This window comes from Rhincodon typus, chromosome 8 (genome assembly GCF_021869965.1).
Source record: "Rhincodon typus isolate 14 chromosome 8, sRhiTyp1.1, whole genome shotgun sequence".
Taxonomy (NCBI): Eukaryota; Metazoa; Chordata; class Chondrichthyes; order Orectolobiformes; family Rhincodontidae; genus Rhincodon; species Rhincodon typus.
Genome location: NC_063339.1, coordinates 63,425,612 through 63,447,671, shown reverse-complemented (window position 1 = coordinate 63,447,671; position 22,060 = coordinate 63,425,612).

Here is a 22,060-nt window from a genome sequence, read left to right as displayed (position 1 = left end):
GCCAGACCTTTGGATCCCAGGTATTTTGTATGGAAGAAAGCAAGGGTTCTTTGTCATTTGCTGTCAACGTGGAGTTCAACTAGTGAGAGGTTGGTTTAAAATTGCTTATGTTGACACTCTGCCCCTTCCTTCCACTAAAGTTGAAATTATCCTGATCTAATCTGGAGCTGTGCTTAATAGAAAACAATCTTCACAAGAATTTCTTCTTTGAATCATCATTCAGAAGTAAGACAGGGAAGTACATCATTTCAAAAGTACATTCCATTTCATAATGTGGTAACGTGTTGAATAGAACAAAAATTTTGTGCACAGGTGGTTCAAACAACTTATGTATATACAGTATATATAATTATATAGATATATACACACACATACACATTACAGCAATGCATCAAGTTCATAGTTTCAGTTAACTGGAATTACACAATCTTTGTTCTCCATTTAGATGTAGAAATGCTGATTTTGAAACTAGTTGGTTGGATGGGTCTTCACTAGTGTAAGGGGCCTCTGGATTGTATATTTTCAGAATAGGACCTTTTCTGTAGCATCAGTTCTGAGGAGGGGTCACTTGACCCAAAACAATTTCTCTCTGCAGATGCTGCCAGACCTGCTGAGCTGTTCCAGCAATTTCTGTTTTTGTTTCTGATTTGCAGATCCACAGTTTTTGTTTTTGTTTTTGTTTTTGTTTTTACTTTTAGCTTTAGCTTTATTTACCTGTTAACTTTATTTGCAGAAGAGCTACTTGAACATAAAACACACAGCTATGGTATTGTGCCCCAAATTTGACCAATAAAGCTTTTGCTGATGATTATCTGCAAATTTGCAGTTTAAAGATAGAAAGTTCACAATATTGATTTGTGTAGATACAAATATTCCAGTGCTACTGTGGAAAATGGATAAATTCTGTGGTGTTTCACTGGGAAGAGCTGATACATATTCATCAGAGCACATCCTAGACTTTGATGTCGACGTGTTCCTCAATCAACCCTATCAGCTGCCAATCTGTCCTCAGTCTGACTGAATGTCATGATATGTTTGCGGCCAGTAAGATATACAGAGTAAGCAGCAACCCATCTCTCCACATACAGCATCAGAGAAATGACACACTCCTACGGCCCCCTCCATCGCTTAATTACCACAACTTCCATGCTCCTTGTGAAGCAAAACCACATAAGATACTGCAGCATTCTGCATCAATCGGCACAGAAATGGCAATGAGGCCTTGAAATTCACTAAGTTTGTAGACTTCTCTTCCCCAGAGAGTGGTGGAGAGTGGTCATTGAACATATCCAAGGCTGCAGTGTTAGGATTTTTGACTGACGAGCGTAATGGGGGCCACACAGGAACTCTCTACAACTCTATGGAACTACAGCTGCAAACTGATCAGCCACAATCTTATTGAACGGTTGAGCAGACCCTATATTGCCTATACCTGCACATATTTAATGTGATTCAGAGATTGTAGGAACTACAGATTCTGGAGAATCTGACATAACAAGGTGTAGAGCTGGATGAACACAGCAGGCCAAGCAGCATCAGAGGAGCAGGAAGGCTGACGTTTTGGGCCTAGCCCCTTCTAGGCCCGAAACGTCAGCCTTCCTGCTCCTCTGATGTTGCTTGGCCTGCTATGTTCATCCAGCTCTACACCTTGTTATCTCATATTTAATGTGGTCTTGTTTTCACCCATTACTAAACTCACTAAATTCTTCACCAGACACAGGAATCCAGTTTATTGTATATACAACTTAATTTGCAGATTTAACCATCTTTACAATTGTCCCGGAAGTCAGATCTAAGGAGGAACTGACATTGTTTAATTTTCCATAATGTGCCTAGATAATTAATTTATCAAGTCTAACATCAATAGAAATACTGATTAAGTTTTCAAAAGACTTGAATTATGATTACTATTAATGTGACTCAATTTCCTACGTCCTTCTGTACTATGCCCTGCAAATTAAAACTTGTTGCCTTGGGGTAGTTGTTCTTTTGCTTTCCACAGTTCTCGAGAATTTATAATTATTATTATTTGTATTTTTTGTGCAGTGTGAAACATTTCAGTTCTTATGCTGTTTCCCTGACCTTCTTACGTTATTGTGACTTATATTGGTCCACACAGTCAATGTATGATTCAAGTTACTTTTCAAGTCATTATCATCCAGTTTATAATCAGTAGAAATATTCTTCCTAAGTATACATGATGCAAAAACACCAAGACTGCTTTGTTCTATAAGATACACCCTAACTTGTTGTTGCAGGTTTTGTTGGAAGTTACAGCAAGTGCCAGTGATTGTACTTCCCTGGGCAGTACACTTTCCATGATAATAATCATATCACTTCTGGCTTAGTTGGAGGTAGATAAAGTTCTGCTGGAAGACCCTTGATGGATGAATCATCTTGCTGACAGCCAGCATAATGGGTGCTGAGGAGCCTAATTCTGTGGCCAAGAATCTTAAAGCATTGATCCTATTCCCATTCTTTGAAGGAGATATCAATGAGTGCCACTCCTTAATATTTTTCACACAACCCCACAAATTAATCCTCTTCATGAACATGTCCAATTTCTGTTTGACAGAACCTTATTCAACCACAGAGACAGATTGCATACTCCTGATTTCATTCACTCTCATCCTTTGAGATACGATATTTTACAATCTACAGCCTTAAGCAGTGATTGATAATCCACAGCTAAATTCTTGCAGTAAGCAAGAATTATTTTGATGATCTTTACATTGACATTTGTGGTAAAATGATGCATTATCTTGTGAAATAATACAACACTAATTAGAGTCTTGCTAGCATAATGCAGGTTGTAATTTTATTAAACCTTTGTTGTATTTAATGTAAGTGTGTTGTGAACAGAATACTTTCTATTGTTGTGTATTTATGGACCATTTTTATCCTTCTAACACGACCTATTTCTGTGCATGTTTGTTGGTTGTTTTCTGCCTTTAATTGGAATTCAATCAGAATCCAATCACATCAACATACACAGGGCAGAGTGGGGGTGGGAGGGGAGCTACAATATTATTTCTGTTTTCTATTACAATTTTTAAAGACTATCCTCCTGAGCAATGCCACAAGAGAACATGTTTGTTATTATATAATTACAAATTCCATTAAATCAAAATAAAAGTAATGAATTTATTCATAGATTTCAATTGTAGGCTTGGTTGTATAATGGCATAAACAGTTTCAAGAGTGTACATTTTTTGCAATAAAGGGCTTCAAGCTGAATTTATCTTTATAATATAAACTGTTTTATAAACATATCTCTTACAAAATATTCCTAGTATTCTTCGCTCCTGTATTTAAACAGATGTTTTAAAGTGACTGACAGCCGCTGCCTTTGTTGGAAGTTTTTAAAAAATGACAGTTGTAGGGGACATTATGAATATCTATTTCATTATTTGTAAGGCGATTTCCATGATTTTTAGTTTTTGAATGCAATGCAAAATATCCTTAAATAAATAGCTTTTTTTATTATATCATGAAGCTGGAAGACAGAACTAGGGAGTTCATTTTATGCAATGCAAAAGTATATTCTGTTTGATGTCATTGGCTGTAATTTGCGTCCAGCATTCCAGCTGTTTTGAATCAACATGCTGGTATCATGACCAGCTGCTTAGTTAAATATTTTTGCTGAGATTTCTTTTTCTTCTTGTTTTGGTTGAATAATTTAGTAAAACTTGTTAGCTACATAAAATCTTGTTGGAATGCAGACTTTTGGCTGGATTTAGTTGTTTCTGGTGATAAGACCATGCCTTATATTTAGTAATATACAAAGCAGCTTTCCTTCCACTGAATGCTTTTCAGGCAAATCAGGGTTTACCAGTAGCAAGTAACAACAAGCAGATTGCATTATTCCTTCAGAACTCTTTCAGCTAAAGATTGCCACTATACAACAGTAGCAATGTTGGTCATTGCCTGCTTAAAATTTTAAGGATTTCGCCTAACTCTTCCATTGCTGCATTATTAGGTGTACACCCTTCCTCTGTAGTGGGCCAATGGGTGTCTATTTCATGGGCATGGTAATGTCTAATGGGGGTCAAAAATTCCCTGGTGCATTCTCCAAAGCAAATCCTTCACCACTGTGTTAACTGGCAAACAAACCAGCAAACTTTTCTCAAGCAGTTTTAAATTGTTGTTCCTTTTGGAATTTGGCATTCTTGCATCTGTGCAGACAAGTGTAAGATAAAAAGCTTCAAAAGCATGTGTCTTTTTAAAAAAAATCCGCAGTGCTTAAGTTCTGCATTACCAAGTGATTATTTATTGGAAGCATTGACAGGGTGAATAATGAGAGATGGTTCATCTTGTGGGCTAATCTAGAACGAGGGCGCATACTTTAAAAGTAAGCTGTCTCCCATTTAAGACAGATGAGCAGGCACTTATTTTCATAAAGGCCCGTTAAATTTGCTGGAGAGAGCAGTGGAATCAGAGTCATTTAATATATTCAAAGCTGAGTTAGACAATGGAATGAAGGATTATTGGGACAAGCAGGAAAATGAAGTTAAGGCTACAATCATTGCAGTCATGATCTTACCAAATGGTGGGGAAAGGTTCAATGGGCAGAATGAGCTACCCTTGATCCTTAGGATCCATGATCTGACAACCTGCTGCATTTGCGTGCACTAATAGGAATTCTCCTAGGATACAAGCAGAGTCTACTTAGAACCAAAGCAAACAAAACTGGAGATAACAAGGTGTAGAGCTGGATGAACACAGCAGGCCAAGCAGCATCAGAGGAGCAGGAAGACTGACGTTTTGGGCCTAGACCCCTCTTCAGAAATGGGGGAGGGGAAGGGGGTTCTGAAATAAATAAGGAGAGAGGGGGAGGCGGATAGAAGATGGATAGAGGAGAAGATAGGTGGAGAGGAGACAGACAGGTCAAAGAGGCAGGGATGGAGCCAGTAAAGGTGAGTGTAGGTGAGGAGTTAGGGAGGGGATAGGTCAGTCCAGGGAGGACGCACAGGTCAAGGGGGCGGGATGAGGTCAGTAGGTAGGAGATGGGCGTGGAGCTTGAGGTGGGAGGAGGGGATAGGTGGGAGGAAGGACAGGTTAGAGAGGCGGGGACGAGCTGGGCTGGTTTTGGGATGCGGTAGGGGGAGGGGAGATTTTGAAGCTTCTCCACCTATCTTCTCCTCTATCCATCTTCTATCCGCCTCCCCCTCTCTCCCTATTTATTTCAGAACCCCCTTCCCCTCCCCCATTTCTGAAGAAGGGTCTAGGCCCGAAACGTCAGCCTTTCTGCTCCTCTGATGCTGCTTGGCCTGCTGTGTTCATCCAGCTCTACACCTTGTTATCTCAGATTCTCCAGCATCTGCAGTTCCTACTATCTCTGAAACAAAATTGGAAACTGCTAGAAAAGCGCAACAGGCCTGGTAGCATCTGTGAAGAGAAAGCAGCCAACGTTTTGAATCCAGTGACACTTCTTAAGAATTAACTCAGAACTATGCCTGTTACTATATGAAGCAGGAGGAGCAGGGATCACCAACAGGAGACCATTTCCTCCCATGGACTTTAGTGAGAAATTCTCCAACCTGAAAATCTGTGAAGAACAGTGTGTCAGATCTCACTAAGAACATCCCCACAAAAGTCTGCAATCTCTTGCAACCAGACCTGCAACCACAGAGCAGGGCAAAGGTGACCATGGCCATGAATATCGATGTTGCATGCACTTACCAGACAAATGCAAGCCAAGTTTGTAACTTACCTCAGTTTACCATCCATTACTATAGCATAAGGGAGGCTGCTGAGGTTCTGCATTTGAAGAGAACTGGAAACATTTCACTGTCTCTTAGCAAAAAGCACACCAACCACTGCAGGCTTAACCATAATGTAAAACACCCTCCGATGCATGCCAATACCTTTGAAAGAGGTGCCTGCCCACTCTGAGATGAACTGCAAGAGAAATAACTTCCACTGCTCTGACATCCAGTTTGTATGACCATTTGCAAAGAATCTTGCCATCAATCTCCAGTTTCATGCCAACAGTCACAATGCATTCATTTTGTGCCAGTCTGCTTTGCATATTTCATGTGAGTCATGATAGCAATCCAGAGTTTGGTCATTGTGAGCCAAGGGCTATTGCCTGACAACAAGGCTCAGAGCCCTGGTCTCGACCTGTTGGAGGTTAACTGCTTGACGGCTTTGAAACTCTGTAAGTCCTTCGAAAAATTGTCTGAGTTCCCACTGCAGCACTTTGAAATTGGCAGGTTGTTGCTTGTTTTGCAATTAAACTGTGATATTGTTTAGTTACACAAGGATTGAGTTGGGCTTTGTTTTCATTCTGGAAAGGCTGGACTCCAAACACAATGCCAAATCAAAACCGGAATCCCCAGTTCTCCTTACTGTTGAATACTGGCTTTTTGGTAGGTCTCTGCATTCCCATCAGGATTTCAGTATGGTTTGCCCTATTGTGTCCTTTGCAGCAGTACATGTGTGCCATACCAACACCCTCTCCGAGCTCCTCTTCCCCCAGCTTCCAGTATGTCCATTAGTCTTGCCCACTACCTTGGTTGCATCACAGTTGAGTCTAATGTCTCACCAGGTGCAGATCCTGCCCCTCACCTCTCCTCTTGATGTGCAAAGTGTCAGCATCTAAGCTGGTGGCTGTGAGTGTGAAATCCCATTATGGCACAGAATCTTTACCATCACTCTGCCTTTGGCATCCTTTCACTACCTGGCCAGATTGCATCCCTCAAATATCTGAAAGGACAAAGGTCCAAAGGTCAGGTTTGGATGAATAAAGGAAAGGGAAGTAACACAATCACCCTGTGAAAATCTGAACTTTAGTCAGTTTCCAGCAGAAGCACATTTCTAACACAGAATCATATGTCCTGTATGGCTCCTGTTTCTCACTTCCATTGTGAAAATCTGTCCCTAGGTATCTGCACCTGCTTCATGGTGGAATGAAGCATCTGCATATTTTTCACAATGGATGACTGGGATTAAATGTGTCTTGCATACAAGTTCACTGAGTTTCTAGTTAAATCTATTGGTGCATTAATTATATTTCCATGTAGTGAGTGAAAGTTTTGCTGTGGACTTCATTGAATTGGTTAGAATTGATGAACTGGCTAAATGTCAAAGCCAGATCCACTGAACACAATTATGTTCCAGGTCACAGAAGTGATTTTAAATTTTGCTTTCAACATTCAGTTTACAGCCAAAGCAGAATTGAATGCAAAAATGAACAAAGTGTGCCTTTACAAACTGCGCAAACGCTCAGAAAGCCATTCACTCAGCCTTGCCACCACCCACTCGATTGGCCATTCAGTGAAACTGAACTGTTTGCACGCAGTCTAGGGTACTTGACTGTTGACTTAAAGTTTGCAGACTTCTTTGTACCTTTGGTGACCTTAATTTCCAGATGAGTTTGCTGAAAGAACTTGACTGAAATCCACTAGTGAAAATATGAAAAGGAAGAAATAATTCACGAGGTTTTTTTTCAATCAAAAGACTAAAATGTTAGTGATGGAAAATAAGACAGTAGTTAGGCTTCCATCACAGTATTAGTCTTACACAATAAACATGTGGCTTTCCTTTTATGGGTGGAAGAGTTTTAAACATTTAGGTGTGTCACTATATTGTCAGGACAGCATTAATGTTCAGTTAAAGTCTGGACGCCTTGATTTAACTCAGGATGGTTGTGAAGAATGGCATGCTGTAATCGTTATACCCCACCGTAGAGCATAGAAGCTGTGGAAAGTACAGAGAAAGATGCTGAAATACATCTGGTCAGTTCCAAAGCTTAATCCCTGCAATTACCATTTTCTAGAATATCTACCCAAATCTTCCTTTAAGTATTTCCATCACTGACAGCCCATTTCATGTGTTGGACACATATAGCATAGAATAGTTAAAATCCAGACTGTCTGCACAATTTCCCTCATCTGAGCTTCAGCCCTTGACTCTAGTTCCAGTTTTTGTATAGCTCATTGTGTTTTTCGACACTGCCTCAATTCTAGCTATACAAAGGTGACCAGAATTATAATGTGTTTAGCAGGTTTTGCTGTTTCGTTGCTCTGTGCTGATATAGTATGAGTTCTGGGAATTTGTATTCCCATTCCCTTGATAATACATGCCAAGGACTAACTTGTTTTCCTTATTCCAATAGCACATTGCATTACTAGTTTCACAGAGCTATCTATAACAACCCTAGATCCCCTTCCTGCATTGTGCAATGAGACAACTGATTTGTTATTCTCACATTTTTATCTCACTTCTTTAATTTCAAATGTAACTTCTTCAATTTATATATGAACATCCAAGTCCACCCTGTGCATAGGATAAGCAGTTACAAGCCTGACAATCTTCTCTGATAGTTTTTCTATCTTTTGTTTTGGGTAACCCATGCCATTGGAGCATTTTGCTTTTCCTCCAAATGTCTTCAAATTGTTCTGTGTTCTAAATTCAGTACACATTCATGAAAGCTGAAATTAAGTTCTACACAATCTAATGATGGAAGCAACTTAACATCAGCTTTCGTGAATAGTCACTGAGATTGTAACTCAGACCAAAAGTAAGGATGATTGAAAGAAAAGAAGTAGCCGCAATGCCATGGGTCATGTGATAGAAGCAGCCAATCTCATCATGAGGAGAATTAATTACATTTCTAGAAGTTAGATTTTTGGAATCAAGCAACATATGAATTACAACATAGTTAATCAACTTCCATCTTCCTCTAATTGCTTAATACAACAATAATAGTGATAATTGTAGCAATAAATTACTAACAATTAGTGTACAACAAGTTTGAACGCAACAGACAAGAAGTAGGAGTTGGGGCATGCCAATTGGCCCTTTGAACCTGCCTGTCTTTTAATAAATTCATGGTTAATCAGACTATGCCTCTAAAGCACTTTCCTTCCTTTCATGACCACCACCAGCCCACCCCACTGTGAACTTTCATAATCCTTGACTCTCAATGAGAAGTCTGTTTAACTCAGTCTTGAATTTATTCAGTGACTCATCCTCCATTGTGGAACAGAATTCCCCAGACCTCAACTCTCAGAGAAAGAAATTCTCATCGTTATCTTAAATGACAGACCCCTAATTTTTAAATTGTATTCCTAGGTCTAGTCTTTTCAGGATGTCATTTGTTTTAGTAAGATCGCCTCTTATTCTTCTGAACTTCAATGACTGTAGGCTCAGTCCTTCTTTATAAAACAAGGCGATCATACAAAGAAATTTGCAATGGAGAAAGCCTTTTGGAAATGATAGTCCCAAAATCATCTGTCCCACTTAATAGGCCACACCCATCACATGCCATTTCTCGAAAATGACTCATGTAAAGTACATTTTCGATCTGAAAACTATCAAATTTGCATTTAAATGAATCGATACCTACTACCGCCATTTCTGGGCAAAGACTGGAGATTGAAACTGGCTTTCCCATCAAATTGTCTTCAATGTCTTTCGAAAATGTTTTGCAGCTTTGCCCATACATATTTATTAAATTCATAAAGAAATGTTCTTGGGCAATAATCTCATTTATTGGTGTTAAATAAGAGTTTGTATATTACATTATGAATGTTTGTGAGCACGAATTAAGACATATTCAGAAATGACTGTTCCTTTTGAGGTTATTGATATTTATAAATGTACAAATAATACACTTAGACCTTAATTTGTTACATTGTAGAAAGATGCATAAAAGCTGTATGTTCTCAATGCTGTGGTGATTCTTTATCCTGATGCTCTGCAATAGGTCATCCAGAACACACATACACTGGTTTGATGAAGAGCAAAGAACCAGAAGCCAATTCTTGCAACTGTTTTGGTATGATATTATCAGGGCACTTTTATTTTAAGACTAGCTACAAACCAAGCTAGGTACCTGAGTGTTTGCACAAGATTCACGAAATTTGTTAGGACTATATAAATAACAGGTATATAAATATGATATTCAACCAATGGCAAAGCTAAGCAGTCAATTCACTGTGGAACATTAGCCCTCAAACTCTAGCTGGCTGTGATATTGTGTGGAGTCTATCTTTCTTCTGTTTTTGATGTGTTCTGATTCCAAGAGATATTTTTGTCATATATCTTTCAGGGTGCTGGTGTCTCATCCTTCTCACAGAACTGGATTTGTGTTATCGTATTGTTCTCCCTCATGACCATAAGACGACACCATAGCTGACATGATTGAATTAGATTTACATTAATGAATCTACTCTGACTGACTTAATCTAAAACAATCTTTTGACTTTGCGATCTATAGTCCAGTTTGGCTAACCACATTATTACATTCTGACAAGGTTCTCCAGACAAGATTTAGCACTAACAGTTTGTTTGTTGAATTAACAATCAGATATCGCTTTTTGGCATTTCGTCGCTTGCACTGAATATTTAGCTAACATTCAGCTGAACCTACTAAACATGGTTTGCAAACTGTATTATAATATAGAATGCAATGTTAACAGATAGACTTCAATTTCTGTCAACTTGACTTCTAACTATAACTATAACTACAAGAAGAATTTCTAATCTCGCAACATTCTTGCCTTAAGGGTGAAGGAACCTGATCCCTCATAATTAAGTTTGGAAATATTATAATATTCCCTTGACAATATGCAGCATCCTTTTATCATAACTTACATCCAATCCCAGTGCCTCTCATACTCTCAGCAGCAATTTCTCATTTTGGTATAATTCACATCTGTTCCGTATTTAAGCTCACATATGGGCATATCCCTCTTTAACTTCCCATGTCTGGGTAGAACCTCTCAATATGCAATATAAGGTGCACGATTTGAGATGGCTCTCCCCATCACCTGAGGCCATATGTACTCTGGGACTCCTCAGGCATTCAGTAAATTTCTAAGATTTCTCTACTCCCTTGCTTGCTCATGTCACTAATTATGTATCACTAAGGATGAAGACATTGCTGTTGTTGTTCCAGTCAAGTTCTTTCCTTGCTGGCTCCAGGCCCTGGATGCAGCATGATCTCCCCGCAATTATCTCAAACTTTTAGTTGTGATTACAGGTAAAGTAGAACACTGGCTTACCATTATAACAGAGGTAAACCGATTTCAGTATTTCTTCTTTACAGGTTATTATGGAACCATTCCATCTTTGGTGCTTGCTTATATCCAAAGGGAATTTTTAATAGGTAAACAGCTAAATGCAGTTTGTTACAATTGGTTATGATGGTCCTGTCTACTTCACATGAAACAAGTGTATTTGGGGTACAGTCTTGCAACATTACATGATATATTGGATGTAGATGGGTTTATGTTTTAGCCAAATTAGGTCACAGAACCAAATGAAGACTTGTTTGTTTTTCTCACTGCTAATTTGTATATTTCTGTTATGATCTCAGCTGATGGTACTGCTGGGCAAGTCAGATCCCCAGAATTAAAACTGACATGATAGATCATATTTTTAAAAAAATGTTAACTAACATGGTGGTTAGTCACTGAAACATCGGTTGCAAAGGCTGCAAAGTCCCTTTAACAACAGAACAGAAATTTAACACACAGAATATGCAAACAAAAAGCAAATGAGGTATCTAGATATAGAACACAGTTGGAAAGTCTTAAAACACCCAGCAAAACAAAGTTTTGAACTATTTCCCAACACCACTGATTCAGATCCAGAGAAATTAAATATTATAACCGCTATGTTAAAATTTTGAAAGCAACTTTACTGACTCCCCCCAGTTTTGTCTTGTGAGTTGTAAAGTCTTACTGATAGAGTCATAAAGTCACCCAGCATGGAAACAGACCCTTTGGTCCAACCAGTTCACACCGAACATAATCCTAAACTAAACTAGTCCCACCTGCCTGCTCCTGACCCATATCTCTCCAAACCTTTCCTATTCATGTACTTATTCAAATGTCTTTTAAATGTTGTAATTGTGCCCAAATCCACCACTTCCTCAGGAAGTTCTTTCCTCATGTGAACCACCCTCTGTAAAAAATTTGCCCCTCATGTCTTTTTAAAATCTGTCTTCTCTCACCTTAAAAATGTGCTCCCTAGTCTTGAAATCCCCTATCCTATGGAAAAGACACCTACTTGACTATACCCCTCATAATTTGATAAATACCTATAAGGCCACCTCTCAACCTCCTATACTCCAGTAACAAAAGAGTTCCAGCTTTTCTTTATAACTCAAACCTTACATACCCCTGCAACATCCTGGCAAATCTCTTTTGAACCTTGTCCAGCTTAATATCCTTCCTATAACTGGGTGACCAGAACTGGACATAGTACTCCAGAAGAGGCCTCACCAGTGTCCTGTACAATCTCAACATGACATCTCAACTCCAACACGCAAAGGACTAAGCAATGAAGGCAAGCGTGCTAAATGCCTTTATAACTACCCTATCTATATGTGACGCAAACTTCAAGGAATTATGTACCTTAACCATTAGGACCCACTGTTCTACATCAATACCCAAGGCCCTGCCATAAACTGTATAAGTCCTAGCCCTGTTTGTTATACCAAACTGTACCTCACATTTATCCAGGTTGAACTCCACCTGCCATTTTTCAGCCCATTAACTCATTTAATCAAGATCCCTTTGTAATCTTGGAAAACCTTCTTCACTGTCTACTATGCCATCAATTTTGGTATCATTCACAAACTTACAAACCATGCCTTCTATATTCTCATCCGAATCATTTATATAAGTGACAAACATAAGGAGACCTAGAACTGATCCTTGTGGAACACTGCTGGTGACAAGCTTCCAGTCCAAAAATCAATCTTCCAACACCAATCTGTCTTTTGCCATTAAGCCAATTACGTGTCCAATTGGCATGCTCACTCTGAATTCCATGTGACCTAACTTTACAAACCATGCAGAACCTTGTCAAGGGCTTTACTAAAGTTGAAGTAAACAAGAACTACAGCTTTGCCCTCAATCTTTTTGGTAACTTCCTCAAACTCAAGCAAGTTTGTGAGACACGATTTTCCTCATACAAAACCATGATGACTATCCCTAATCAATTTTTACCTCTCTAAATGTCCATAAATCCTATCTTTTATAATCACTTCCAACAATATACCCACAACCAAAGTCAGACTCACAGGCCTATAGTTCCCCGATTTCTCCTTACAACATTTCTTAAACAAAGGTCTTCTAACTAATAAACCAACAATTCCCTCCTACACTACTAACTACTCCCTAACTGGTCTAAATTCTACTGGAATGCTGTTTAAATGAAGTCCCACTAATATAAACCTAATTATTAAGAAGAAATAAATTATAACTTAATCTCTCCAAGTTTGCACAGACTGTTTTCTAAAATATTCTGTCGTCTCTGCTCTCTTCTCCAAACGCCTTACTTGCCTTTCTTCCGTTAATTCTGCTGCCAAGGATGTTTTATTTTTATAATTTCTTCAATAAAGACTGAGGTAAAATACAGTGGTACCTTTGATTAATGAGATGGGCTTTCTCTGAGAGCTGAATGGCACTAACTCTGGCAGGTGGCAGTTGTCTGTCTTTCAGATGGCAGTTGGCTCTTCCTGATTTTCCAAATTTCCCTTGTTTTATATACCCTCAATAACATAATCAAATTCTTATAATATTTGTTTCAGGTTGTCAACACCATTAGATTTAAATTCAGAGATAGTAGGAACTGCAGATGCTGGAGAATCCGAGACAACAAGGTGCAGGGCTGGATGAACACAGCAGGCCAAGCAGCATCATAGGAGCAGTGATGCTGCTTGGCCTGCTGTGTTCATCCAGCCCTGCACCTTGTTGTCTTAGATTGAAATTCAATTGGCTTTCTGTATCTAGGTGCTTTGTTTAAATTAATTGGCCAAATTCAAACTCATTGTCACAACATCAAAACAAGACTGCTGTTTTGCCTGCCACCTGTAAGGCTTTTTCGAAACACCTCTTTCACTTTTTGAGGCTCCCTGTACTGGCAACTTCAGCTGCTGCTCACAGGCATGCATTAAGATTTCTGAATGCAGACAAAACACAAATCTCTTAAGGAACTACACATTTTAGCTTCCTGCCTTCCACTTCACAATTACTCTACCCAAATTCATAACACCACCCCACTTAAGAAGAAAATGAATAATCACTATGAAAAGATGGCTTTTTTTTTCTAAATCTTAACACTATTACTATGAAATACATAGTTCAGTACTCTATCCCTCATACACTAATTCTAAATTTATATAACATAGAACTGGTACGGTCCAATCTTACCTCCACATTTTCTTTAAACCCACAATAACGCATCTGTACCAACATTTTCCGTCCCACAATACGAACTACCTGTAGATTAATATCTTGTAACATAAGACTCCAACGAAACAGTCTCATATTTTTGTCCTTACATTTTTCCTAAAAAGAGAGAGTGTTGTGGTCTGTTTACAAAACCATCTCAGAAATATTGTTTGTACCATAAAGCTTAAAATGTTGTAAGGCCAATACCAAACTCAATAATTCTTTTTCAACCTTATTTTCTAGTGAATATTGAGTTTCTTCAAAATATATCCAATTGGCCCTTCAATTCTGCTGTCATCCTCCTACACCAACACAGCTCCAACCCCTATATCACTGGCATCTATAGCGACTTTAAAGGGTTGAGAAATTTGCTGTAGCTAAAACGGGTACAGTGGTTAATACGCCTTTTAAATTTTCATATGCCTCCTGGCATTGTTCTGTCGACTGAACATTTGAGTTCTTTTTCAGAAAATCCATCAGCAGTGCCACCATGCTACTAAAGTTTGGCACAAATTTCTGGTAGAATCAGCTCAGTCCCAAAAATTGAAGTACCTATTTCTTGAAGGATGGTCTTGGAAAATCCTTGATGGGCTTCGTCTTTATGTTCCTCGGGTCATCCTTCCATGTCTGATGTTGTGTCCCAAGAACGTCACTTCTGCCTTTGTGAATTCAGTTTTTGCTAAGTTTATACCCAGTTTTGCCTCCTGTAGTCTTTCAAAGAGCTCTGCCAAATGCATCATGTGATCTTTCCATGAATGGCTAAAGATCATGATGTCATCTACATAGATGGCACAATTATTCAATCCTGCCACAACTCTGTTCATCAGTCTTTGAAATGTGGTTGATGCATTCTTCATGCCAAACTTTAAATTGATACAGCACATTTGGGGTTACAAACAGAGAAACTTCCTTTGCTCTCCCTGACAAAGGAACTTGCCAACAATCATGGAGTAATTCCAACTCGGTGATATAAGTGATAAAAGTTGGCTTGTCCAACTTTTTCCACACAGTCCTCTAGCTTTGGAATTGGGTATGAGTCCAATTTAGTTACGGTGTTGACCTTCCGGTAATCCATGCAGAACTGTTGAGTACCACCAGGCTTCTCCAGGAGCGGCGAACTCTAATCACTTTGACTCAGCTCAATGAGGTCTTCTTGCAGCAACGCTTCCCCTTCCTTCTGTACCTGTGCGGCTTTAAGAGAATTAACCTGTAGGGGTGTTGTTTTATTGGAACAGCATTCCCTACATCAACCTCATGCACTATAGTACTAGTCCTCCCTATTCTATTCCCACTGATGTCCTCATATTTCTGCAACAAGCCTTTTAATTCAGTCTTCTGTTTTTGAGGCAGATAGCTCACTATCCTATCCCATTCTCTAAGGACTTCCTCATTATTTAACATACTTTGAGGCATATCAAAATCAAATGATTCAGTTTCTGATTCCTCACTCTGAGACTCAGTGACTAATACCTTTTTTTCTGGTTCCCTTTCCAAAGGCATTAGTTTTATTTCTTCCTGTGGCTTTTTATTATTTGACAAATGACAAGTATGACCAAATTCTATCAGATCCTTATGCAATTCAGGCCAATAGAAGTGCTTTTGTACTTTAGACCAAATCTTCCTCACTCCTAAATGACCTGCAACTGGGAATTCATGTGCTACCCATAAGATTTCCTGTCTGTATGCTACCGCCAACACAATCTGGTGCACGTCTGCCCATTTCTCCTCTGCACTAACCTGCCGAGGTCTCCATTTTTGCCTTAAGATTCTATCCTTAAGGTAATAACCCTCAGGAACACATTCCGATTCCTTTTCCGAGTCGGCGTTATGATATAGGTCTTTTATTGTCTCATCTTTTTGTTGCACCTCCAGTAATCTTTCAGAACTAAATACCGCTGCCTGATCTTTTACCTGTTTAGGTTCTTCCTTGACCATTTTGTCAAATCGGGTGTCAGCTAACTGGACTATAAGTCCTTCATCTTTCTCTTTGTTTTCCTCATTCGCTTTAATCTTTGACCGTGGGATCTTGTCACCACACAATCCGGAAAGTTCCAGGGTATTTTTCTTGTAATTTCTCAATTGCCTGGTTTTCCTTTGGCTTCTCCACTACAAGGGGTGTTACCCCCACTTTTGCTCCAGCCAGGTTATTTCCAAGAACAAACTATATTCCTGGAATTGACACATTTTCAATAACTCCCACTTTCAATTTCCCAGTCTTGGTCACACTTTCCAACCTGATCTTACACAGGCGAATGTTAAATCTCTGTCCATCTATTCCACAGATTACTGCTCTCTCAGGTAACATTTCAGAAGGAGTGCAAATACTTTCATCTCTTACTACTAGAGACTGACCAGCTCCCGTATCTCTCAAAATTGTAACTTCTTTACCTTTTCGCCCTGTTCTTACTGAGTAAGTCTTACCCATAGATGTGAATTCTTTGTAGAGATCGGACACAATCTCATTATCCAGCCCGTGACCAGGCTGCGCACTCTACTGCAGCTCCTCGATTCCTTTTGGGATTTTCTTCACTACCTCAACTAATCCCACTGGTTTAGCTTCTTCTACCCCATTCTTTTCCCCGTGCCTTTCTTAAATCACCAGCACTCTGACTTTGTGTGCCCCACCTTATTACAGTGAAAACACCTGAGGCCTCTTGCCTCCTTTTCACCCTCTTGGGTATTTTTTTTTCACTTGTGGTAAGTTGCTCCCAGTGTGACCTACTTTTTGTTTTCCATTGAAGGATCTTCCTTTTTCCCAAATCTATCCCTCACGGAATGAAATTGCTGTTGGAAGCTAAATTTTGATTTGTGGACTAATAGATATTCATCGGCCATTTCTGCAGCTCTTCTTACTTTGGAAACTTTCTGTTCCTCAATATAAGTTTTTATCTCTGGAAGTGAGTTTTTAAACTCCTCCAGCAGCGTAATCTCTCTGAGATCCTCATATGTCTTTACTATTTTTAATGCTCTCACCCATCTATCAAAGTTGCTCTGTTTAATTCTTTCAAACTTGACATAAATTTGACTTGGTTCCTTCTTTATGTTTCTGAACCGTTGACAATATGCTTCTGGAACTAATTCGTAGGCACTCAAAATTGCCTGTTTAATCTCTTCATAATCTCATGACACCTCATCTGACAGTGCTGCAAACACCTCACTAGCCCTGCCTAGCAACTTAGTCTGAATTAACATTACCCACATATTCTCTGGCCAATTTATCTGCCTAGCCAGTTTCTCAAATGAAATGAAAAAAACTTCTACATCTTTTTTTAATTAAATTTTGGCAATGTATTAACATATTTATATATATCCCTACCATGTCTTTGGCTGCGAGGGCTTTTCTCATCATCACTCTCCTCCTCACTAAAGCTATCTTTTACCTTCATCTCCATCCATTTAAATTGACTTTCCTGTTCAATTTGCAACTTCTGAAGTTCAAACTCTCTCTCTTTCTCTCTCTCTTCTCTTTCCCTTTTTTTTTCCTCTTTTTGCTCAGCTAAGAACCTTCTCTCCCTTTCTTTATTTTCTAACGTGGCTTTTCTTTCCTATCTTCTGCTTGTAACCGTAATTCAAACTCTCTCGCTTTGCTTTCAGTCTCTAACTCCAGTTGTTTCATTTGCAAACTAACTTTTTCTAACTCCACTACACTTGCCTGTTTCCCTGGTATACCTAAACACTTCGTCAACTCCATTTTGATTTCAGCTTTCCTTTTATCCCTTGTTAAACCCAAATTTATCCTGCTTGCTAATTTTAAAAGTACATCCTTCCTCTGTCTTTCTAAACTTACTTGGCAAATTTGGGAAGCATCTTCAAATCCTAGAACCTATTTAGCAATGTTAAGAGCCATTTCCCTCACTTTTAATTTAACCAACGACAAGTAACTGAAATTAAACAGATATTTTTCTCACCTAAGCTTTATTTAGAGATGTAGGACACAAATCCCCAAGTCTGTTTAAATTTGACCAAATCCATTCAGATCCTGTCCACAAACCACCCAAATCCCAGACTCGATCTGTCTAAATCCATCCAGAGCCTGGACTTGAACCGTCCAGATCCTGATGAGCCCACAATTTTTGTTACAAGAGGGCCAAACCCTCTAATAATTAAACTAAAACACAAGCCCCAATCTGCTAGTAGGGGTTTCCCTCTAATAATTACCTCGAAACATTCAGGGAACTCATCTTTCCCCTCATAATCTATTAAAAGAGTGGTTAAAAGAAAGAAAATCCCTCATCTCCACTTTACAAGTAACAAGAAACAGCTTATTTATTTAACCCAACAATGAACGAATTAACAAAATTACTAACAAACCAACAATTCCCTCTTAGACTATTCCCTGACAGGTCTAAATTCTACTGGAATGCTGTTTAAATAAAGACAAGTCCTCCTTATATAAACCCAATTAATAAGAAGCAATAAATTATAACTTAATCTTTCCAAGTTCACACAGACTGTCTTCTGGCATATTCTGTCATCTGTCATCTCTCTTCACGAATGCCTTTTTTCAATTAATTCTGCTGTCAGGGATATTTTCTTCAATGAGGACTTTGAGCTAAAATACTGCAGTATCTTTGATTAATTAGCTGGGCTTCCTCTGAGAGCTGAATGGTGCTAACTCTAGCAGGTGGCAGTTTTCTCTCTTTCAGATGGCAGTTGGCTCTCCCCCATTTTCCCAATGCCCTCATCTTATATACCTGTAATGACATAATCAAATTCATATAATATGATTGGTTTCAGGTTGTCAACACCATCATATTTAAGTTTAATTGGCTTTCTGTATCTAGGTGCTTTGTTTAAACTAATTGGCAAATTTAAACTCGTCACAACATCAAAGCAAGACTGCCACCTGTAAGGGTTTTATGATATACTTGTTGCACTTTTTGAGGCTCTCTGTACTGGAAATTTCAGCTGCTGCTCACAAACATACATTTTTTGTAAAAAATTTCTAAGTAAAGACAAAGCACAAATCTCTTAAAGGAATCACACATTTTAGCTTCCTGCCGTCCACTTCACAATTACTCTACCCAACTTTGTAACAGCTTCTAATAACCTGTAGATTTCTAACCAAGCATTCATGGTCTGGAAGTTGTATACACTAAATGTTTTTTACTGAGATAACTCATTCCTTTACTACTATGAAAAAAAAAAGCCTCTTTACTAAGAGAAAGTATATAGCTGCTTCTGACCCCAGTTAGGTCTCTTCCAAACTCTCCAAAAAGCGTTCAATCTCTAGATTACCTAAGCTAAAATCGATCCTTGGGTATTCTGAACTGAGAACAAACTAACAGACTTGAACATTCACCTTACCTTTCATAATCCCCCACTATATATACAATCTTCTATTAACACTGAATGGGTTCCCTACTCCTGCCACGTGTGGATAGGTCACTGTTCTAGAAGAACTGTCTGACCTAGCTTTTTTTAAAATCACATCACAAAAATAACCATCAACCAAATGCCTCAGTTTAAAATACAAATTCCAATCGAAAAGTTGTATTGATAGAATTTCCTAGCCACCTAATTATAGACTTGCACTGTGCATGATCTGCCTCTCAGTGGGGTCACTCTTGTGACTCCCTCAGAGTGACTGGCAGTCCTGCAACTTCTGTGAAAATTGGGAACTCTCCCGTGTAACAGTACACCTTAGCCTGTATGGCTCTAAATGTTGAGAGTCTACTACTTCAAGCTGTATTGACTGCTGCTTGATTTGTGTTTTTAAAAATTGACCTGTCCACAGCTTTATTGCACACCACTGAGAAGGTGCGACTTGCACTCAGGTCTCTTAGCTCGGAGTTACTCAACACTACCACTGTATCTCTGCTTGATCTGTCCACTTTGAGCTATCCTCTTTTTCACCTGGAAGTGTGTCACTTAATCATTGTGCTACACACAATGTGATGCTATATGTGTAATTAAATTTAAAGCCCTGTTACTTTTCCAATGTTTAACCAAGTCCTGCACATGATTAAACTGTCCAACGTCTTTAAATGGATTTATGCTTCAGTATGCACTCTTCCATCAAAGACTATTATCCACATAACATTTGGTGCTTAACTTGTTCCCATGTGTTTTCCAAGAGACCCTTCTTTATGCTCCACATAGTTTAAACTTTAAAGAGTCAGTATGTAATCTGCTACCTCTCAGAAAGAGGTCATTTCCAGCTCAACAAAATTCCTGTGATTATGAAGTTTGCTTTAACATGCTTGATTTGAGCGCTAGTAAGGGTTGTGGGTTTTCAACATCAGCTGTAATGTCTATGATAATGTGTTAACTTTCTTTTAACTTGCATGACTTGTGTCAATTACAATCAGACCTAGAGCAGGGAGAAGTGATCAAAAGAGACTTCTAATTTGGACTAAATATAAACCATGTTGGGTGCAGGTGTATTTACAAAGCCTTACAAAATTTATTAAGGCTACGGCAAGTACATAAATATGATGCTTAACAAATGGCAGTAGCAAGGGTTCACCTTTGATGCATGTTGTTATTTTCTATATGTTAGTCTGCATAATATATGCCACAGACAGCTAAGTCCTTGTTGAGACAGATGTCTTGAGGTTTATTATTAACACTAACTATTTACACAGCTACAACATCACAGACTTGTACATTTAGTCTGGGTTCTGTGCTTATTCATTTTACTGCACATTACATTGCTGACTGATTAAAAGCATGACGTGAATCTAATAACACAGAGGGCACATTTTTACTGGAATGTCACATGTTGTGATGTTATGTAACTGTTGTAAAGGTACACTATCTGTATTGCCTGGATTCTATACCATAATACAACATTCTCCTTTTCCTTTAAAGAATAAGAACCCTTTTTCAAAAATTAGTACAAAGATGCACAGAGATTTATAATCTCTATACATTCAGATAACGTTGTAATGGATGTGTTATCTGATCCTTTTCCAGTTATCACAACTTGGCAGCATAGTTTCAGTCTGTGGTGAGCTATATTCCGTTACAAATTAATGTAAATAATTTTTTTTGGATGTGTGATTGTTGTTAATGCTTTCCAAATATCCAAGTCGTCATCGTGAATGACAGGTAGTTGATGATGTGCAGATGAATATTTCAAATATGTCTGCCTTTCTTTGCACAATTTGGCCATTGTTCATTAAAACATCGTATGACCTAGGCTAGATACAGCAACATAGTTTTCTTTTCCCCACAAATCAATGTATTTGTATGAATCTTTTAAACTTGCATGTTTTGTCCTGGTTCAAATTGGGATAACTGAATGCTCAATGGTTACACTCCTGTCCCATTACACTCCTGTCCCATTATACTCATGTCCCATGCAGATACGTTGGGTGTTGAGGGTGTGGGAGGGAAGAATCTGTGTGGATACAACCATGAGAGTTGCAGTGAGGGTAAGCTGTTGTCTGGGGGAGTAGCACATAGCTTTAAATAGCTATCAGAGAAGCTTGGCAAGTCACGTTACATTTATTTATCATGGAATTTAAAGTATGAACAGTGTTTTGTGAGACCATTCCACTGAGGGTAGGGAGGAGAAGAGGTAATATGTTGAACACCCTATTTCCTGCAAATGTCTTGGAAGAGTGTATTAGTGTACTGCGGACCATTGTTGGGCACGTTTTGTTGAGGTACACCAAACACACTATGTATGTGCAATGTATATGGTCGATGTGTCAACAACTGTTGTACGAGTGGTATTTTTGATTTATTATAAAAAATGTAATTTGGTGAAATGATTAATCACTAGAATGTAATTATGTCCATGGACATGGAAAATATCAACACAGATCTTGCACCACAGAGTGGAAGGAATCCCATGGGGAAGGAGAAGTTCTATCAAATGTTGAGGTTAATTGAATTGACATGTTTCGCATGACTTGATG